Genomic DNA, 19,920 nt, shown 5'->3' on the forward strand with positions numbered 1-19,920 from the left:
TCTATGAAACAAATAAGCCATGATAAATACTCCTTACAGTTCATGTTCTCCAGAAACCCGTCATTCCTAATCTTCCATCGATACAAGGCATCGGATTGTAAGTGTGAGGACCCGTGCGGGCGTGTGTTTAGTCCCACATCGATTATTCGCTGGGTAGATCTTGGGTACTTATACAGGATCAAAGAACTCAAATAATACCTTCCGGCTAGCCATTTTGGGTGAGGTCCTGAGTTGTTACAAATGGTATCAGAGCGGACTCGGCCCATAACCTATGTGGACTAGGGGACACTACAGCACGGATCTATTGGGACTGACCACGGGCCAATCGTGGTGTTTGTGATTAGATTTGAATAGATATGAACCCTTAGCCTGACGAGGACGCCAGGGCTTGAACGGGGGGAGTATGTGAGGACCTGTGCGGGCGTGTGTTTAGTCTCACATCGGTTATTCGCTGGATAGATCTTGGGTACTTATACAGGATCAAGGAACCCAAATAATACCTTCCGGTTAGCCATGTTGGGTGAGGTCCTAAGTTGTTACAGTAAGTGTGTAACAAAATAAGATTTTCTGACAATAAACCTTTTTAGGAAAAATAAATCTCTGCTTAGAGACCTCCAAGTAAAGGTAACATTTAAACCTTGGATCTTAAATAGAATTTGATGAGATTGGGGACAATGGCAAAGAGAAGTGAGTAGATGAACAGGTAATGGATATCTGGGCGAAAAAAAAGAAAAAAAAATCTAAGCTAGTATTAAGAGAAGATTAAAGATCTGGATGAATTGAAATCAAATGATCCTAAACAAGTTCATAATTGATGAGCTCTTCATGTTTTCCCCCTCTTATTTGACTCTTGAACAAAAATGTAAGCCCTCTGTTTATTAAAACCATTACATATCTTTGTTTTGAAGGACCCCTAATTAACCAGTTTTCTGACACGTCATTGAATACCAGTCACTAAAACCTCCTATAATTTTCTTCTTTTTCCATCATTTTGGAGGCCACCCACCTTACCATTGTTATCTCTACCATGCTCAACCGGCATGTTAGTGTTGTGGGATGACCGGGAGTCCCAATACGAGGACTTCACTCCTTAGGTTTTGGACCCAGTCATTTATATCAATCCTTCCCCTTCACATTAATTAACTGTTTGGGCTAACCTCACAAATGATCCGCAACAGTTAGCACCTCTTTGTTGCCCAAAATTCACATTCCAACAGGATTGCTAGCCTTTATTTTTGTAGGTGGCAGCATATTTATCTCTCCCTCGTTCCTTCTCCATATGATATAGGAGTGTACACTTGCTTTAATAAGAACATAGCATTCTACTATCGCATTTCTTTTATTTGATCATTTTCTATCGTACTGTTATCTTAGAATTTGTAGAATAAGACTCAAGCATTTGACCAATGAATTCATGCTACCTTGAATTATTGCAGGATCTCTAGCCTCATTGTACACTTCCATCTTTATATCTTATTCATTATCAAGATCTCATCATACACATGATAAAATTAAAATTCAAACATCTGGCTATACCGTACAGTTATTTTCAAATATTTATTACCTTCACTTTCACAAAAAATCTGATAGCACCATCAAGTTCCTTTGAACACCACAGATCATTGAAAGGAAGCTCAATTCTATAGCCTTCAGGCAAGAAAGTGCTGAATCCTAACAATAGCTGAGGATGTCCTCTAAACAACTTCCTCCCCCTTATGATAAACATGTTGAGGGAAATCCTGCAACCAACAGGATGATCTGATGGTAAACAAAAATTTAAGCAAGCCTGACAATAGTATCAAAGGTAACACAACATCCAAACCAAACCTCTGTTCCATATAGAGCTCTACGATTTTGAGAAAGTTGGCATATTTTTGTAAATTGTCTTGAAATGCCTCCCTTACACGTGACTTAAAGTCATCATCGATGTCAATTGCTGGTTGGCCCAACATCTTGACCTTCCCCTACCAAAATTGTCAACCATAAAGACAGCCAGAAATGCATTACCTCCAACAGATCAAAACACCATACAATAAGTTTCTATAAATGCTGAAGTAATTTGAATTGTCAATAAAATTGGGAAAATAAAATATTTGAAAAGAACAAGAACCAAATATTCCTCCGAAGTGGATCACATAGGTTGAAGCCTGTTCCTCACCAGCCACTAGAGAGTACGACAACTCCAAGACATACTTGAGATTGACTCATGAGAGAGAAACTTAGTATTACATCACTAACGCAATACCAAGAAACCCCTACATTGATCCCCAAACATCAAGAAATTTCTTCTTGAAGTAAACTCTTGTAATGACTTAAGCGAAAAACGAGAGGAAAGAGAACAAACGCTACCTCCTCTTTCATAAATTTCTTCTTGAAAACAGGTAAACTCTTGTAATGACTCAAGCAAAAAACGAAAGGAAAGAGAAGAAACGCCACCTCCTCTTTCATCCTACCATTTCACCGCTCTTCCATTGAAAGAAGAAAAAGGTTTTCGACTTAAATGACTTCTTGAAAAGAAACGAACAATTAAAGAGCGCACACACAAAAAAAAGATCTTTGAATAACAAGAAACCAAGAAGAAAGATTTTCCCAAAAAGATTTTCGCCTCTGCTCCCTCGCCCGACCATCGGAAGGTGCAAAAATTCCAAAAGAACTATAAATATACGCAAGAACAATAAGTGAAGATCGCACATTCAAGAAAAAGAAATCGGAAAGAAACGAAGAGAAGAACGGAGCAGAGATCAAACACAATAGAAATATACGCAAGAATGAAAGCTAATGTTCAATAGGAAGATAAAGATCCAAGAAGCTCACAGTTGCAGAGGAGAGGGCCTTTTCTTCTCAACTCGGGCAAGAGCAAGCGAGTGACCTGCGCGAGGGGAGAGAGAGAGAGAGAGAGAGAGAGAGAGAGAATGGCGTGAGGAGGGAAAGGAGTGGGTTTTATAAGACTCTAGTTTGTAGGGACTTAGATGTAATTTTGAGATTCCCTGGAGAATTATGTACAGTGGTCCCTTCCTTAGATTACAATTTGGATTGAACTCTCGTATTATGGACACTGTTACAAATAACCCCCTACAAATAAATGTTACACGTAAGCCTCAAATGGAACTTGGGGAGCCACGGTAAGTTTCATAAGTTGATTTTTGTAATAATTGCTTCCCTTGGCGGAGACATGTTATGAAACCATTACATGTTACTCAAAAATTTACATGTTGCATGTCACCCATGAAACCTAAATCTCCAATTATATTTTATTCTTTGTGTTCAGTATTCCAAAAATCTCCTATCCCTTGCGGGGATATTCACATTCCACCAACCATGAATCCCTCTTTTCCGGTATAAAGTTTCAAATTGCATTTCCAGTTCCATTCATTTGCATCCTGCTTTGAAATACCTCTTGAACTCTTAAAATGGGGCGATTTGCATACCAATAAGTTGTGCTCCAAATCATCTCATACCATGGTTGCCCACATTTGAATCATATCATTATGGTCTCTCTAAGCATATCTATTTATTTGTATATTGGAATAATTATTGGGATATCCTCTCAACTTAGGGCATATCTTAGAGATACTTCCTCAACTTTAAAAAATTTTAAATTGATCCTTCAAATTTTCAAATTGTTAAAAATAATCCTTCGGCTCCTCGGCCGGTAAATCGTGTTAGCCTGCCATTGTATATAACCAAAACACCCTCATTTTCTTCGAAGGGCGGATGAATGAAAAGGTTTGTGATGCTTTGGAGATCTGTGTTGTGGTTGAATGAAGGGACTCAGCGTGCTTTGATATTTGGGTGGTTGGTGATTCTTAACTAAAGGTTATATAATAAGGGTGCATATTACAAAAGTCAATATTATTGCATGGAGATTCCTTCCTAATAATTGGACTCTTGATCCAAGTTTATTCACTATAACTTTAAAACAGAGCACCATAGAAGTCCACTTGCTAAAAATGCGTATGTATTTATTAAGTTGCATAGAAATTGGAAAAACCTAGTCATAACTTCAACTTTCTCTGAATGAAGCTATCAAGGTTCTGATATTCAGTCATCCATTGTATTGAAATACAATAATGATCGTCATGCTGGCTACTCAGCTGTTGCAGCAGAAGATAACAAAAAAAAGGCATTGTTTGCTGAACTTAGTGTCAGTAGAATATTTTGTTTCAAATTGTTTATTGTAAAATAGTATGATATATATTTTGAGATTTGAATCAAAAAATTGAATATGATGAAATCAGAGGCCAGATGTATGTCTTCATTGAATGATTACCATGTAGCGTAATTTTAGGGTTTATTATGCTATCTTTATCGGAAGTTGTAGAATGTTTGCTATGGAATGGTTGTCCCCCTATCATGTCAGTTTTTAGTGTCTAGTCTAACAACTGAAGTGTCATTTCTTCTGATTACATTGTAAAATGATATTTTCTATGAGAGAGTCATTTATCTAACTGTGAAATTTAGGGATAAAACTGGATCGGATTTATCCACCCGGATCTATTTTCAAATTTAATTCAATTCGAATATGTAGAAATTTGAATATATGACTAATATTCATATCCGTAAAGAAAAATGGATATTGACATAGATAGACAACTATCCGATCCGTATCCAAATATCTAATTCCATTTGCAACCCTATTTAATTTTATATAGCAGTCATAAAATTTTAAGAAAAATAAATAACCATGTTAACATGCTATTAACTTGATATATTATCTATTTAGTAAAATTTAATTATCCGATTTATATTTCTATTTATATCCATCTTTTGGTATCTGATTTATGTCCGTATCCATTTAGAATAAATCTAGATATAGATTTTTGCATCCGACTAACATCCATATCCGTGTCTACATTCATTAAATAAAATAAATATAGATATGGATAACTAGTATTCGATCCGATTTCAGCTCTATTAACGCTGTATAATTTTGTTATGGAATGGTTGTCAGCCTATCTAGTGTGTAGTCTAGCAACTGAAGTGACATTTCTTTTGGTTACATTGTAAAATGACATTGGCTGAGAGGGTCACTTAACATTGAGGCTACATAATTTTGTTACCCAGAAAACCCTAGAATTGATGTCATGGTACATGTATTTTGATAAATGCATCTAGTTTTGATCTTTCTCCAAGATATCTCCAGAGATAGAAGTTCATCCATAAAGACTTGAGGTCACAAGTCATGCTTCTCTTTTGCTTCCTCTCGTTTTGTGCATAGAATTTTACAGCCTGCCCATTATGCGGAGAGACAATCGGAGGTGGAGATAAACCTCGAGCTTTCATATACCAGAGATGAAAATAATAAATCATTGTATGATCATCAGGGTCAACCATTTCATAATCATTCAACTTAAAGGCTTTACAAAGCATTGCCACTAAGATGGTACCTATCCAGTTCCAAGCCAGTGATTGCTTTAATGTGCACCAATCTCAATCGATTGTCTAATCATATTTGGAAACATTGTTAGGAAAACAATTAGTCAGTCAGTTCAGTTCCTTCCAGGATTAACCAACCAAATATAAGTGAAGTCAGCACAGATGTTATCAATTAGATCACACATATTCTCCCGCTTGAATCAAAATTCGGAAAGCTAAAAGCCAATCCAATCACAAATTGAACTTGAATTGAGCTAAAAGCCAATCCTTCCCTTCCAAACTTTGAAGCATGTAGGAGTCTTATTTCTCAAGCATTAATTCTTACTAACCAATTTTTTTTTCACAAATCACGTCTCTATTGCAAAAAATATTTTAGTACCACATCACACAAAGATATAAGGGAACCAGAAGAGCTACAGTATATATGAGGGCATACGAACATTGAAGCCATACTTGATGGGGTCTATGGGTGATCAAAAAGACCCATGGCATAAGCCAGTGGCTTACCTTCTCCTCCTTTAATTAAAGGGGAGACAGATGTCATAATTGCGATCCAGGGCATGCCCCCACAAAATCCTGAATTGCTATTATTATCATTAACAGAAACATATTAACAATGATTTGTAACATTGTAATCTCTACTTTTTACCCTAACATGCAACAATTTATCAGGATTACAAGTAAACAGACTACATAAAAAAATAAATTGATATGTCATTTTATCTTCAGCATACGACAACCTCATCCATGGGTCATAATGACATTTTCAAACCATTAGCATAAGAGGATGTAATTAAACTGCACCACTAAATGGTTCTTTGTGCTACATATCCAGTGCTTGAAAGGGCTTTTACCCCTTTAAAGAAGACAGCAGTGCAAATACAACAGCAGAGATAGGTGGATGACCGAAACGAAAAAATGAATTAAAACCTCTCGTTTTTAAGCAAAAGGTTAATGTAGCAAGCCTGCTTATCTTCAGATGCTTTTCACTAGTTGTAGTACGAAAATATGAGTATTAAGGTGACAGCATATCAAGTGGGAAGGCCTGATGAATCAACCAAGCATCACTCTGAGCTCTTTCAATCTCCCAGTCTTCAGTTTGTTGATGTAAGGCGAGCATTATAATATGTCTTGGTGGAATCAGCCTGGAATTAAACTGGATTCCTGTGCCCCTGAAGATGCATCTTCTATATGCAATTTTTCAGCTGCACCGGAAAAGTAAGATTTCATGATCCCAGTTAAAGACCTGAAAGACTAACCAACCAGAACATCTTGCCTAATCGAACTTTATTGGTAATTCATTATGATCTTACCGTGGAAAAACAACTATCAATGCTAGTATGTTGCCAGGAATGTTTCCAAGCTGAGATAAAGTTAGACCACCAATAGCTTTGTGTTTATACCAACCTCAACCCCTTATTTAAGATTTCAAGCTGTAGCCAAGTCAAGCTCTACATACCTACATACATATGCATAAGTCAACCCCTTATTTAAGATTTCAAGCTGTAGCCAAGTCAAGCTCCACCTACCTACATACATATGCATAAGTCAACCCCTTATTTAAGATCAAGATCCCCATCATCCAATTGAGACCTGATTGGATCTGAGTGGACATCGACTTAAGTGTAGCCAAGTCAAGCTCTACATACATACATAAATACATGCATACGTGCATGCATGCATGCATGTATATATCTCTCTGTGCGCGCGCGCGATCTCTAAGCAAGCTATCCTTGAATACCAATGGAAATGTGGCATTTAAGCATTCCCTAAAAGCTTGCATGGTTGCATTCAAGAGTTTGAAAGATACAATATGGAGACACGAGTTTTCATGAAATAACTCACTGTCACCTGGTCCTGTTTAACGAGACAACGTCCCTGTGAAAACCAACACCTCGAACAATTAGGAGTCAAATAAATTTCACATAGTTATCATTATATCAGCAGATTTTAAACGTAGGAATATGAATATATGGTGGGTAGCTAATGAAACACAAGGTACTAATGATATATCTGTGTGAAAAGATAGCGTGGCATGCCCAAATAAAACATATGCATTTCTCAAGTCCTAAAACCAAAGACAAAAATACATATTATTAGTGTGATTAAAATGGAAGGAACATATTATCTCATGAAGCTCAATTTCCTTAATCTACTTTCGTGTTCTAGCTATGGGAATGACTTTTAGTTACAAAAACATCAAAAGAAATTGCGAGTCTGTCTAGTTGATATTAAAGTATGCACTAAAATACTCAAATCCTAGAATAAGGCCCAAGGTCTTCATCAACCAAAAAGAAAAAAAAAAAAGAAAAGGAAAAGATAGGGACTACCAGGGTATACCGTACCGGCCAGTACGGGCTGGTATGAACCGGTCCGAGCTGGGACCGATACTGGATCAGCGTGGGATCCAGTATCGGAAGTTTTGATTAAAAACTGGCCGGTATGACTGCCGTACCGGTACGAAGCCGGTACGGGGCCGGTACGTACCGGTACGCCGACCGATACCGGTACGGCGGACCTTAGGAACTATCAACATCCCTAACAATGATAACACTCATAGTAGCCAAAACTTTATCTATCATTTTCAACAAAAAGAAACCGATCAGGGTTCAGATAACAGTTTGATCTATGTGATCATTCCCATATGTCATTTTTGGAAGCAGAACAGAGCAGCAACATATGATCATTTTCTGGATCTTTTACTAACAAGCACTTAGAATTTGATTTCTTGTAGAAACTGCTACTAAAAACTTCAAAATATTCAATTAGTACACTTGAAATCCTATTTTGGTATTTGAAGTGTAGATGTCTTTTACTAAATAGTCCACCTCGTAATTTATGAAGTGTTTAGAAAGAAAATAATAATTCTTGAACAATGAACTCAATATTGAGCATAGGTCATATATCTAGCAATTGCTCAATTATGTGTTACTTACCAAATCATCCAAAATGTAAATATATTGTAGGTTTTAAGCTTTTTTGTATGTTACAATTACTCATAGAGCATGTATCGGAAAAAGCCTACTGTTTTGTTTCTTTTCCAAGGGATCTTCATGATATACATATGAATGGAAAAGAGGAAATAAAAGTGAGAGTTATCTCCTTTGCATATTTCTTTCTTCTTTGTTGTTGTTGCTGTTGGTGGTCGGGGTCTGCAGGGGGGGTGTGATAACCCAGAAATTTTCTGGGGCTCGTGGGCAAGCCCAGAGTGGCCAGGCCCAGCCCGATCCCGTGCAACCCAGCCTGTGGGCCTATGGGTTGGCCCGAAGAGGCTAGGCTCGATTAGCCTAAAGGCATGCCTGTTGCACGTGATGGAGGAGAAGACTCCAATTGGGAGTCTTCTTCCTCCCACGACTCAGACGGGCTCTGGAAGTCCTAGAACAACCAAAGACTGGCCAAAAATCCCGGGGACTTCCTCTATTTAAGGCTCCTTCCTCCTCCGAGCTCCATCAATGAAGACCCAAGAATGACCGCCGATTTCAAGTCTTCCTTCTGAGTCTACTTCTTGATTCCCTGCCGCAAACTTCGTTGAATCTTCGTCGGTAAGACCCAACCAACTCCTCTCTTCTTCTTTCGGTCTTCTAGCCATGTTTTCCTTTGAATTAGGCTGACAAGTCACCGACATTCATCCGAAATAGGGGTACCCTATTTCGACAACTCCTCCTCCCGTGTTTGCTGCCGGCGACCGTCGGAATAGGCAGGGGTTCTTGCCAGAGCTTTGGTCCAGCTCTACTACCACAGTCAAGCCTTGATCGCAGGCCAGTGAGCCGCAATACCCAACTCTTTCTATTTTGGGCCGACCTAGCAACTACCTTCTCTTCTTTTTCTCCACTGCCGACCGACGTGGGTGTTGATACCGCCGTGGTTATCGTTGGAGGCTGGACATCAAGCCACTATAGCCGCCGCTGCTGCCAATCATCGGGGGCTGCATCCATTCCGATCAAACCTCCCTTGTTTTGAGAAAGAAGAAGAGAGTCTTCTCTCTCTTCTTCCCTCTTCTCTCTCTTCTTCCCTCTTCTCTCTCTCCTCTCTCTAATTCTACTCTCTTTTATCTCTCTTCCCACTTTCTCTCTCTACTTGACTCGTGGACCGGATACATTTATGATCCAAGATGGCATGTGCCGTCAACGGATCAAACCCAGACCCCTGGCTGAACCCAAGCTGAGATTCTCTCTTCTCTCTCTCTTTCACTCTCTAGACAGACTTAGGGATCCTAGTGTAAGCTTTGCTCTTCTTGTTGCTTGGATCCAAGTTAACCCAGTTTGGAGATCTTGAACTGCCTCGGTACCCGGGCGGTAGCCGGCCCATTACCTCGACGTTATCAAATCTCTTTGCTTGATTTCTAAGATAACATAAAGTTAATTATATTTTAATAATATTAAAGTAGGCGAACCTGACCCGTCTAACTGGAGTGGAATTTTGAAGTGATAAGAGATAAGTAACCTAATACTTCAAAGTGTGTTTTCCAAATTTTTGGTAAAATGAAAATTATTTGATTAAGTTTGATTTTGATATCTGTTTTATACTTAGTCAAACGAATTAGGCATGTTAATGTTATGATAGTAATTATTTTAAAATATGTTATGTGCTATGTTATGAAATCTGAAAATATGATTGGGCAAATGATGAAAAACTTGTTTTATATGTATGTATTCTTAGCACGGCTATGATCTAGCCCTACCAATGGAGATTATTTATTGGCCCTATCGACTTGTAATTTGTGAGAACTGGTTTTGACACCGCACCACTAGTAATTAGAATAGTGATATTTGGACACCGTACTATTGATGGTTAATAAATAATAATAGTGGTGTTTAGCACTTTGTGCATTCTGACCCATGCCACTAGGTTACGTAGCCATAATCTGATGTCGGATTTCTAGTATTTATTTATGAAACTAATAGTATACTTCAAAAAAATGCATTATTTAAAAATTATTTTTTTAATTAATATTTTGTGCTTTTAACTAATTATTTGGTATGCTGGACCCCACTTTGGGGTGTTATGTTGTTTACTGGGCTAGTGTAGCTCATTATTATATTTTTTCTATTTTTCAGATCCAGATGCATGATTGCTCGGGACTTGAGGAGCGCGTTAGTTCTTTTGAAAATACTTTCAGTTATTGGAGTTTTAGTCGGACTAGTTAGAATATTTTATTTGATTTATGTTAATAGTTAGCAAATGTTGACTTATGTCACTTTGGAACTATTGTAAAATTTATTTGGCTAAGTTCTTGATTAAATAAGTTTTTGGAATTATTGTTGCTTTGATATGCTCTGCAGCCTTGCATGCTTGTATAGTTTGCCATACAGATATGCGATGTTTGTTACGCTCTAGGTTTGGGGCGTGATACGGGGCATGGGAGGGGGTAACAAAATATACTAGGTAACATCCTCCATGCATGCAAATAGATCCCACAAGAAGCATCTTCGAATAGCATAAGCTATAAACATGAAAGATGGTTGGCAATGAGTTCTAGCGGTAGAGAAATAATAATTGAAGTTAACTTTGCAGAAACAAGATTTTCCTTTTGTAATACTAGTAGAAAAGTTCATAAAATTGTTCACAAAATATGTATGTGTCATATAAATGTATATGTATATATATGGATCTGTAAATCCGTAGAAAATATTCTATCAATTTGCATTAATTTATAAACTAAAGTGTTTGTTCACCTAAAGGTCAGCTAAGTAGTCCATTTAACATGAATTGGATGGCTTATGATCAGGGGCGGCTCAATACATTCGGGGGCCTAAGGCGAATCCAATGAATGAGGCCTTTTTTTTAATAATAATTTTTTTTAATAATAATTTTTTAATAAATATAAAATACTTAAAAAAATATATGAAAATAGATAGCTATCAAGTACACTATTTCAACCATAAATCTAACAAAGATAGACAAGAAGCCTTTTCAATTTAATATAATTCTTGAATGGAAGCACATAAAAATAATTATTCTAAATGAAGGGCCATGAAACTGATTAAATAACTGAGATAATACTTGGCAATACTGTTTACCATGTCAAGCAAGAGCCGGATAGGAAAAGGTCATCTCATGGCACTTTATGGTAAAAGGTCATCTCATGGCACTTTATGGTAAAAGGTCATCTCATGGCACTTTATGGTCAAGGTAAAGAAAAGAATTTGTCCATAAAGAAACCTCTCAACAAGCAAAACTTGCTGCCCACTTCACCTGTCACAACAGCCAGAAAGAGAATGGCCGCTCAGACTGCTATTTGACCATCAAGTCGCTCCAATGCCATCGAGAAGAAGTCTGTCTCAAGTCATGCACAAGAACAAAGAGGAAGATGACCAAGAACGGTGCTATCAAGATCGGATGAGGGCAGATCATGATTAGGGGATCATACGTCTGCAAGGCATCAAGAGTCACCTTCTTCTTCCTTCCTGAGCCTGCATTCATCTGTGGTCGGTGGAGACAAACCTACTTTCTTCGACTTGGTTGGTCTTCTGATTCAGGTGGGCCCTCATCCTTCACTTCACTCAAAGAGAAGTGATGCGATTCATGGCAGTCAAAAGTCGGTCGAATTCCTAACTCCTACTTGTCACCACCTCAAGATGAAAAGTGAAAGGGAAGAAAAAGGTTCATTATTGGGAGGGAGAGAAAGCGAAGATGAATGAATGATCCATCGTGCGCTCGTTTTTGCTCTGAAGGACAGTGCGCTCCAACTTCACAATAGGCTTTGACGGACTCAACCTCAGGCACAGGTTAGCTTCCATTCGTCAATCAATCAGACTTCGGCTACACCATCAAGAAGATTGATTCAGTCGATTTCCCCTCTGAAGAGCAAAGCCTATCGAAAGACCTTTCACTTGAGACAGAAGATCCGGGAGTCTAGGCAATCGGTTGTTCGAGATTTGTAGTGAGTCCAAGGCAGGATTCAAAGACGGACTCTCCTTCTGTGTAGGATTCAGACTAGCGCAAGACATCGTCATTCATTGCCTCTCAAAGGCATTCTTTGAATCTGTCTTCTTGAACTCTAGCAGAGATGCTTGCTTCTCTATCTAATGGTTGAGTGAGTGAGCTCATATGGGATCCCTCTCTCTTCCAGTCGAATGAGCTATCTCTATCTGGCTTGGTCGTTTTCGTCTCTTGACTTTCTGTGGAGGAATTAGGCCTTCTACCGCTGCTTTTTCTTCCTCCTGTTCTTTAAGCAATACACAAATGGAGACTGAGGACAAGGGGCTTGCTGCCCTTATTATACACCTGGCGGGACCTTTGATTTGATTCCTCCGTCACCAAAGGGAAAAACCGAACCCAACCTTCGGGAAAGAGACCCATGACGGAAATACTCCATCAAATTAATAAAAGTCCCATCCCACCATCTCCCCCTTCAAGTGAGTACCCAAGCAGCAACTGCAACATCACGGCAGAGCAGCCATTCAACCCCCTCCCTCCTTTTCTCTCTCTACCACCCAAGAGGGGAGAAGAAACCGAGAGGAGAAAACTAAAAGAATCTCCACCCTCCAAGACGTCCATCTCCAATCCCCCTATCTTTCTTCCGGATGGCCCAGCTGGATCAGGAGTAATGTGAGGGAAGGAAAACCAAGACCAAAACCAAAAAAGAGAAGGGATGAAAGGTAAGAGTGGCTTCAGGCGTCTATCAAGCCAACCAAATCCCTCCTCTCTCTCTCCCTCCCTCCCTCCCTCCCTCCCTCCCTCCCCACCCAAAACAAAACTACTGTCCCCAACTTCCAAATTGCCCCTCTGCAAGCCAGTAAACTCTCCACCGATGGAGGGGGGAAGATTCGTAGCCAGCTCCTGATCCCGTTTATATGGGGCCTTTGCTTCCTTTTGGTCAGCCTCCTGGGGCCTTAGGCGACCGCCTCAGTCGCCTAAGGCTCGGGCCGGCCCTGCTTATGATATTTTAGAAAATTAACAATAGTCAGGAGAAACTGCATTAATTTTTTCGAGAAAAGAAGGTGAAATGTACCAAGATTAGGAAAAGGAAATTAAACAAAGAAGGCAGCAATCATAGATTTTTATCCTGGGCATCGTAGAGTTTCTCTCATTGCAAGGAGGGGACGAAGCAAGGCTTCTAGTACTTGTCCTCAAGGGATATAATAAATTTGAGAATTCCATAAGCAGATCATGATGGTCTCGGATGAGCTGCACCACCTATAAGCAGGTAAAAAACAAACAAACAAATAATGTAAGTTGTTGACTTGACTAACAAAGACTTCATGAGAAGCATGTGCTCCAACCGCATGCAATTGTCCTTGTAAAAACATTAAAAGTAAGAGATATACCTGTAGATAGTCATCAAACCAGAGAACCTTTTGCTTCAAATGGAAATCGATAATATCAATGAATGATTTGCAGAACTGTTCATCACTTTGGAAACAAGACTGCTTGCACATATCCAAAAATAAATGAATGGTCCTTAGATAAATACAGAGAATTTTGATTCGACAACATAGCAATCAAGAGAATTAATAACGACTATAAGCAAGAAAAGTTTAAGACAACTCAATCATGAAATGAAGTGATGAATGATACAATCAGAAAGAGAAAAACAATAATTAAAAGTCAGATGACCCATGACACAACAGGATCCAATCAGCGGAAGACAGGTTATTATCACTCGGTGCAATGCAGAGATTTGATTGGATTAAGCAAACACAATATAACAATAAGAAACAATGTCTATTCAGCTTTGACTCTAAGTGTTGACATGTTTAGCCAGTTGTCTGAAAATATCCTATGAAGTGAAAAAATACCAATGCTGAAGGAAATACTAACAGGTAAAGCATATTTAGCTCAACATGTTTGCAACTGAAATGATGCTTGTCCCCCTTCATGGTTGTCGCCAACCTATTTTTAACAAACAGTATATAAAGATAGTGTAAATAGTATACCGATGCTAGATTCCTAGATACCTATTATGACAATCATAACAGTTGTTATTTCTGTAAAAAGTTTTTTCAACAGTGGAACTTGGCTTTTGTAGACTGATGATAGGTCTGTGATAGGCTTAGAATAAATTATTTGTGCAAGTAATCTACTAAAGGATCATTAAAATATTAAAAAAACAAAAGAATTTATCCAGAACAGACTTCAGTGGGCTCCAATTATACCACAACTTCTTATGTGGAGATTTTGGCTCCAAGTCCTATGTTTGGAAAAAAAAACAATATCTTAAATCCAAGTCCTTATGTCTGGAAAAATTGACAACCATCTGTCATTGATTTTATCCTATGAAGTCCAAGTCTGAAGTTCATATCAAGTCTAAACACAAAATTATACTTGGCCTGCTAAGAAAAGATAGTAATGGGAAATTTTAGTGAAAGAACATTAATACCGAAGACTAGCTTGTGTCTCTTCTAGGACTTACAAAGATGAAAACATGCTGCTCCATCTGTATACCTTAGAAAGCATGAATTTCTTATTCTTAGTTGCTGCTTCTTGACTTTTGTTGCCAATCATATCACGTCGTTTAGCATCCACTAGTGTTGGAGTTGCACGATTTGCTCAATTTCAGGCTTCAATCCACCAATATATAGTTCAATGATTTGCTCTTCGAGTTTCTTAGTGCCGCACATCATGAGAAGTTGCTTGAATTCCATTGTATAATGCTACCGAAGATTGTAGAGCTAAAGAAATTTATTCTGGCAATAGTCTTCAGAGAGAAACTTACGCTTAAGCTCACAATGCATCTTGTCCCATGTTTGAATCTGCCACATCCATTACACTAATGACGCCATTTCAGATTTTTCCACCAAATTGATGTGTACTTCTTCAGCTTGATGGCAACTAGCTTCACGCATCGATCATTGGGAACTTCGTTAAGCTTGAAAACTTGTTCAATGGTGTGGAGCCAATTCATGAACTTGTCAGGTTGTAGGCATCCTTCAAAGTCAGGGATATTTATTATTACAGCGCCAATGGATGTGATATTGTCTTTGTTCGCGTTAGCGACAGAAATCTTCTTCGCTCGATCAAGATGCTTTTCTATTGTAGAATAGTTTGAAATCTTCCACTTCTTCACCGGAACACTCATTTCATCATCAAATGGTTCTCTATCAGATTAATGATTGGAACCCTGTTGATGTCGGTGTTTACATTGCTCTTGTGTTGACAAAACTATTGATTTTCTTCTTGAAGTTGTTCAAGCTGGTGGCACAATTCATTTAATTCAATATATCGCAAATTTTGCACACATTTAACATGTCCATTGATGTTGCGGCGGTGGGGCGGCATCTTGAAATCAAGCTCAATAACCAATTGATGCTAGGAAGATGTTAAACTTGGACTGAAAATTCGAAGGAGGAAGGGTATGTTGATGCAACAGATTGTGGCAAGGTAGAAACCCCACTATGGTATGTACAATGCAAGATGTTAGAATGGACATACTGTAGTTGGAAGAGGAGAAGGGTGGATCACTCTCTTCCAAGGCCAAAAAACACTATCTTGGCTGGCCACTCCAAGGATACAGCTCTGACGATGCTCCCTCGCAAATGCTAGAAATCCGCTAAAATGCAGGAAAGAGAGAATAGAGAGAAGGGAATTACAATTCTCATAAGAGAATTCTTACTAATAAATAACTCACGTATCTCAAGTATGATTACAAGAGGAGCCCCAATGGAGGTATTGATAAGGAGTACAAGCGGACCCCCTTTTCGTCAACTGTTCAATATGAGATTTTAAGTCTATTTTGACTCGAAGAACCTTAATTACTAACTTTCCTAATAACATCGAAAGTTCTCAAAAAGAAAGTTAATGAAAAACAAACTTTCTAGAATTAACTAACATCAAACTTTCTTAACAAGACAAAACTCATGTTAGGTTCTAAGACCCAGTCGTACGAGATGCGCGACCCGTGCAGTAGGTCTATGTGCCCTAGGTGCTTTGGCATCATAAACGATCCCAAGAGGTGGGATAGTAGCATCATGTTGCCGTAACAACTAGGACCAAATTGTACAGTGGTTGGCACAAGGAGTTAAACATTTAACCTAGAGAAATATATCGTTACAATCGTAGATGAAGTAGAATCATGAAATAGCTAGTTAAAATGCCCCATGTTAGAAACAATAAATATTGTTGAGAAATGTGAGAGCAATCCATAGAGACCAATTTTAGAAATAGAATTCTGCAATGGAGAGCAGATATAAACTCATGTTACATTTTAGAAAATAAGGAAGGGAAGAAACTAATTCGTCAAGCTTTCAAACCCAAGAACCTACTAGGCAAAAGGAACGATGATCGGATTTGTACTAAAGAAGAAACTATGATTTAGAAGGCCTCTTGTTTAAAGTTCAGGCTGGAATGTCCTAACTTTAAAGGAGAATAGGTCCAATCTGAGATCAGCTTTCATGAAACAACAAAGGGAAGAAATGGAGATAATCATGTCCATGATAAACAGGCAAATTCTCAACACCAAAGAACTTAATTTACTAACAAATCTGGAGACCCACCTTGTCATAAGGAATAGAAATAATATGGTGGTCAGATTTTAATGAGTTACCACACCTTTTTATTTAATTATTCCACAAAAATGTAATGTCCTCTCCTTGCTGAAAGCTGAAACCTCCGCAGATCTTTACTTCAGGGACCAAAATTGCTTTTCAACATTTTATCATTAATTGGCACAGCTTTAGAGCCTCGTAGAGTGATCTTCTTGCTTGTACATTTAGAGATCACACATCTACTTTAGGATTTTTATATTTATGATGCTCAATCCATGTGTGTTCGCCCTCTTTAATTCAATTTTTAAATATTTAAAATGCTTTTTAATAATAAAACACTACCTTAATGATTGTGAGTGGATGCACACATGTTTGTATTTCTCTCTTTATTTTTGCTACATTGGAGACGAAACATGACAAACAGATTGGAAATATAAGGATGACAAAGAATAAACAAGGAATCAGACATAAATATGTATTACATTTTCTCTGGTTACCTATCATCCTGTTATTTAACTTTCTTTGTATGCAATACTTTCCCATTTTACTGTACTAAATATTTTTTAACATATAAAGTTAGAATAGCATTCAAAAGCACAAGGTTTATGCTTCGAGGCTACCCTGATTTATTATGGGATTATGAGCTACATCATAAAATTTCCACCTGCCTGATCTCTTTTATAGATTGTCATGTTCCCATCATAAAATTCAGCCACAATAAATGAAGCTTTATTTTCAAATATTTCTTACCTTTGCTTTCTCTACAAAATGTGCAGCATCTCCAGGCTCCAAGGGTATTTTATTTGAAGACCACAGGTCATCGCCAGGGAGTACAACTTCACAATGTTTAGGCAGGAAGGCATTGAAGCCTAATAATAGATTAGGATGCCCTCTGAACAACTCCCTCACCTTTGATCTATATATGTTCAAGTTGATTCTGAAATAACATGGCAATGTGATTGTAATTGAATGTTTGAACAAATCTGAAGAATAAAATCAAGGCAAAATCTGAATCAGACCTCTGTATGCAGTAATAATCTAAGATTGTCAAGAAATCATGATATTTTTTCCTGTTGTCTCGAAATGCATCCTCTACATGTTTCAGATAGTCCTCTGCATCATCATGTTTTCGTCCGATAGCAGCAACATCAAGAGGTCCTTCTATATGGAGTTTTGCCTACCTCCATTACCAACCATAGAGCCAGTCAGAAAATCATTAAAATCCAACATCAAAGCACCAGATAGCAAGTTGTTTCTAATTAATACCAAGTAATTTAAACGATTATTGGATCATTTGGCATAAGTTTCTAGAAAAATGTTAAATGGAATTCTTTTTTGCTGGGAAACAAATTGATGAATTATTTGTTGAACAACACAGTTGAATTGCTTAGGGAAGATGCATTCAATCACAACAGTTGGCATCGCTAATCTATTACCCTGGCCCCTTCACCAACCACTGCGACATCCAAGATCCAACATATGCTTGACTCTCATAGAAAGAAGTTAATACCGTCTCTCATTTAATATATAGCCCAGAAACCTGTGACATTGACCTCAAAATGTTTAAAGAAGAAATTCCCACTGAAATAACTTCTCGCAATATTAGTACAAATGCCACCCTTCTTCTCATCCTGTTATATCTTCATTCTTCAATTAAAACTACCAAAGACCTAAGAAAAAGAAATAAAATTTGTGAAACATATAATTTCGTTAAATAAGAGAGTGAGCCTTGGCACAATGATAAGTTTACTCCATTGTGGCCTCGAGGTCAGGGGTCCAAAATATGGAAACAGCCTCTCTGCATGTGGTTATGGCTGCATACATCTAAACCTCTTCAGACCCCACAATGGTGAAACTCTTGTGCAGCTGCCCTTCTTTATTATTTCTTTAAAAAGATAATTTCTTAAATGATTAGCCACAACTAAAAGCAAAACTTGATAATTAATCTTGCATGTAAATTTCTTCTTCAATACCAAAAACGATAACATTTGGCAATGCTCTTCGCAATGATCTACAATTCATTCTCAAAAAATAGTACCCTTCTTTCAAATCCCATCATCTCCCTGCTATTCCATCAGAATACAACGTGGAGTTGCTAACAAAATAAGACCATCTGACAAGAAACATAAGAACCTCTGCCAAGAAATTTTCATATAAAAATTCCATTTGAAGCAGTATTCCAAGAAAGTTGAAGAGATTGAAGTGAAAGGCCAAGCAGAGAAGAGTAGAGACAGAACCAATAGATATGTATACAAAATGATAAGATTCAGATCAAAGAATTGGGTGGACTGAGATCAAAGTATTTCAAACTGAGTTTATCATTTATTAGTGCAATTTTAAAATTCTTATTCTGTTCTTCTATCCTTTTGGACATAATGAACCATCTTTTTGTCTTTATGTCTACCTTGCAACCATGCCTTTCTTTTTTAGACAGCAAGGAAAGAGAAGGGAAGGAGGCCTACCAGCTTTTTGAACTACCCATCTAAATGATTGGGGATATGCTACCCAAGACTTGGATTTGAAACCCTTTTGTTAGGAGTGTGACAATGGGTGCGTTGCTCAATTCACAATCTCTACTATGCTCAACCAACATGTTTGTACCCTCTTTGTTACCTAAAATTCAAAAACCTAAAATATTACTAGCAGCCTAGCCTTATGTTTGTGGGTGGGTAAATCTCTCTCTCTCTCTCTCTCTCTCTCTCTCTCTCTCTCTCTCTCTCTCTCTCTCTCTCTCTCTATATATATATATATATATATATATATATATAATACATATAGATAGCTAGATAGATATAGATACACACGCGCACACACGTATATATACTTAATACACATGCACACACAATATACTTAACACACACACACACATATATATATGTATGTATGTATGTATGTATTATGCATATATTATGTGTGTATATATATATGTATGTATGAATGTGCGTATGTATGTGCAACCGATGATGAAGATAGAAATTGTAACTTTCTTCAGAAACAGCTGGATGGATAGGGTTGGAGAAAGGAAAATAAACAAGAAAAATAAGGGATTTATATTCTGCCCCAGCATTCTGTTGTTTTATTTTCTTTTCTTTTAATGTTTTCTCATCTGATTGCTATT

General features: G+C 37.7%; 1 long non-coding RNA gene across 1 annotated transcript; it reads right to left on the reverse strand.

Moving 5' to 3' along the window:
- Positions 1-722: 722 nt before the first annotated feature.
- Positions 723-2,916, reverse strand: LOC148703029 (uncharacterized). Its single transcript, XR_015988450.2, has 3 exons — positions 2,815-2,916; positions 1,828-1,964; positions 723-1,739 (listed from the first exon to the last, which is right to left on the reverse strand). It is a non-coding gene; the product is annotated as an uncharacterized LOC148703029 (long non-coding RNA).
- Between the last annotated feature and the right edge of the window lie 17,004 nt (positions 2,917-19,920).

The sequence above is a fragment of the Phoenix dactylifera genome, chromosome 7 (genome assembly GCF_051530095.1).
Source record: "Phoenix dactylifera cultivar Ajwa chromosome 7, Ajwa_hap1_PhDact_Kaust_v1.1, whole genome shotgun sequence".
NCBI classification, from domain to species: Eukaryota; Viridiplantae; Streptophyta; class Magnoliopsida; order Arecales; family Arecaceae; genus Phoenix; species Phoenix dactylifera.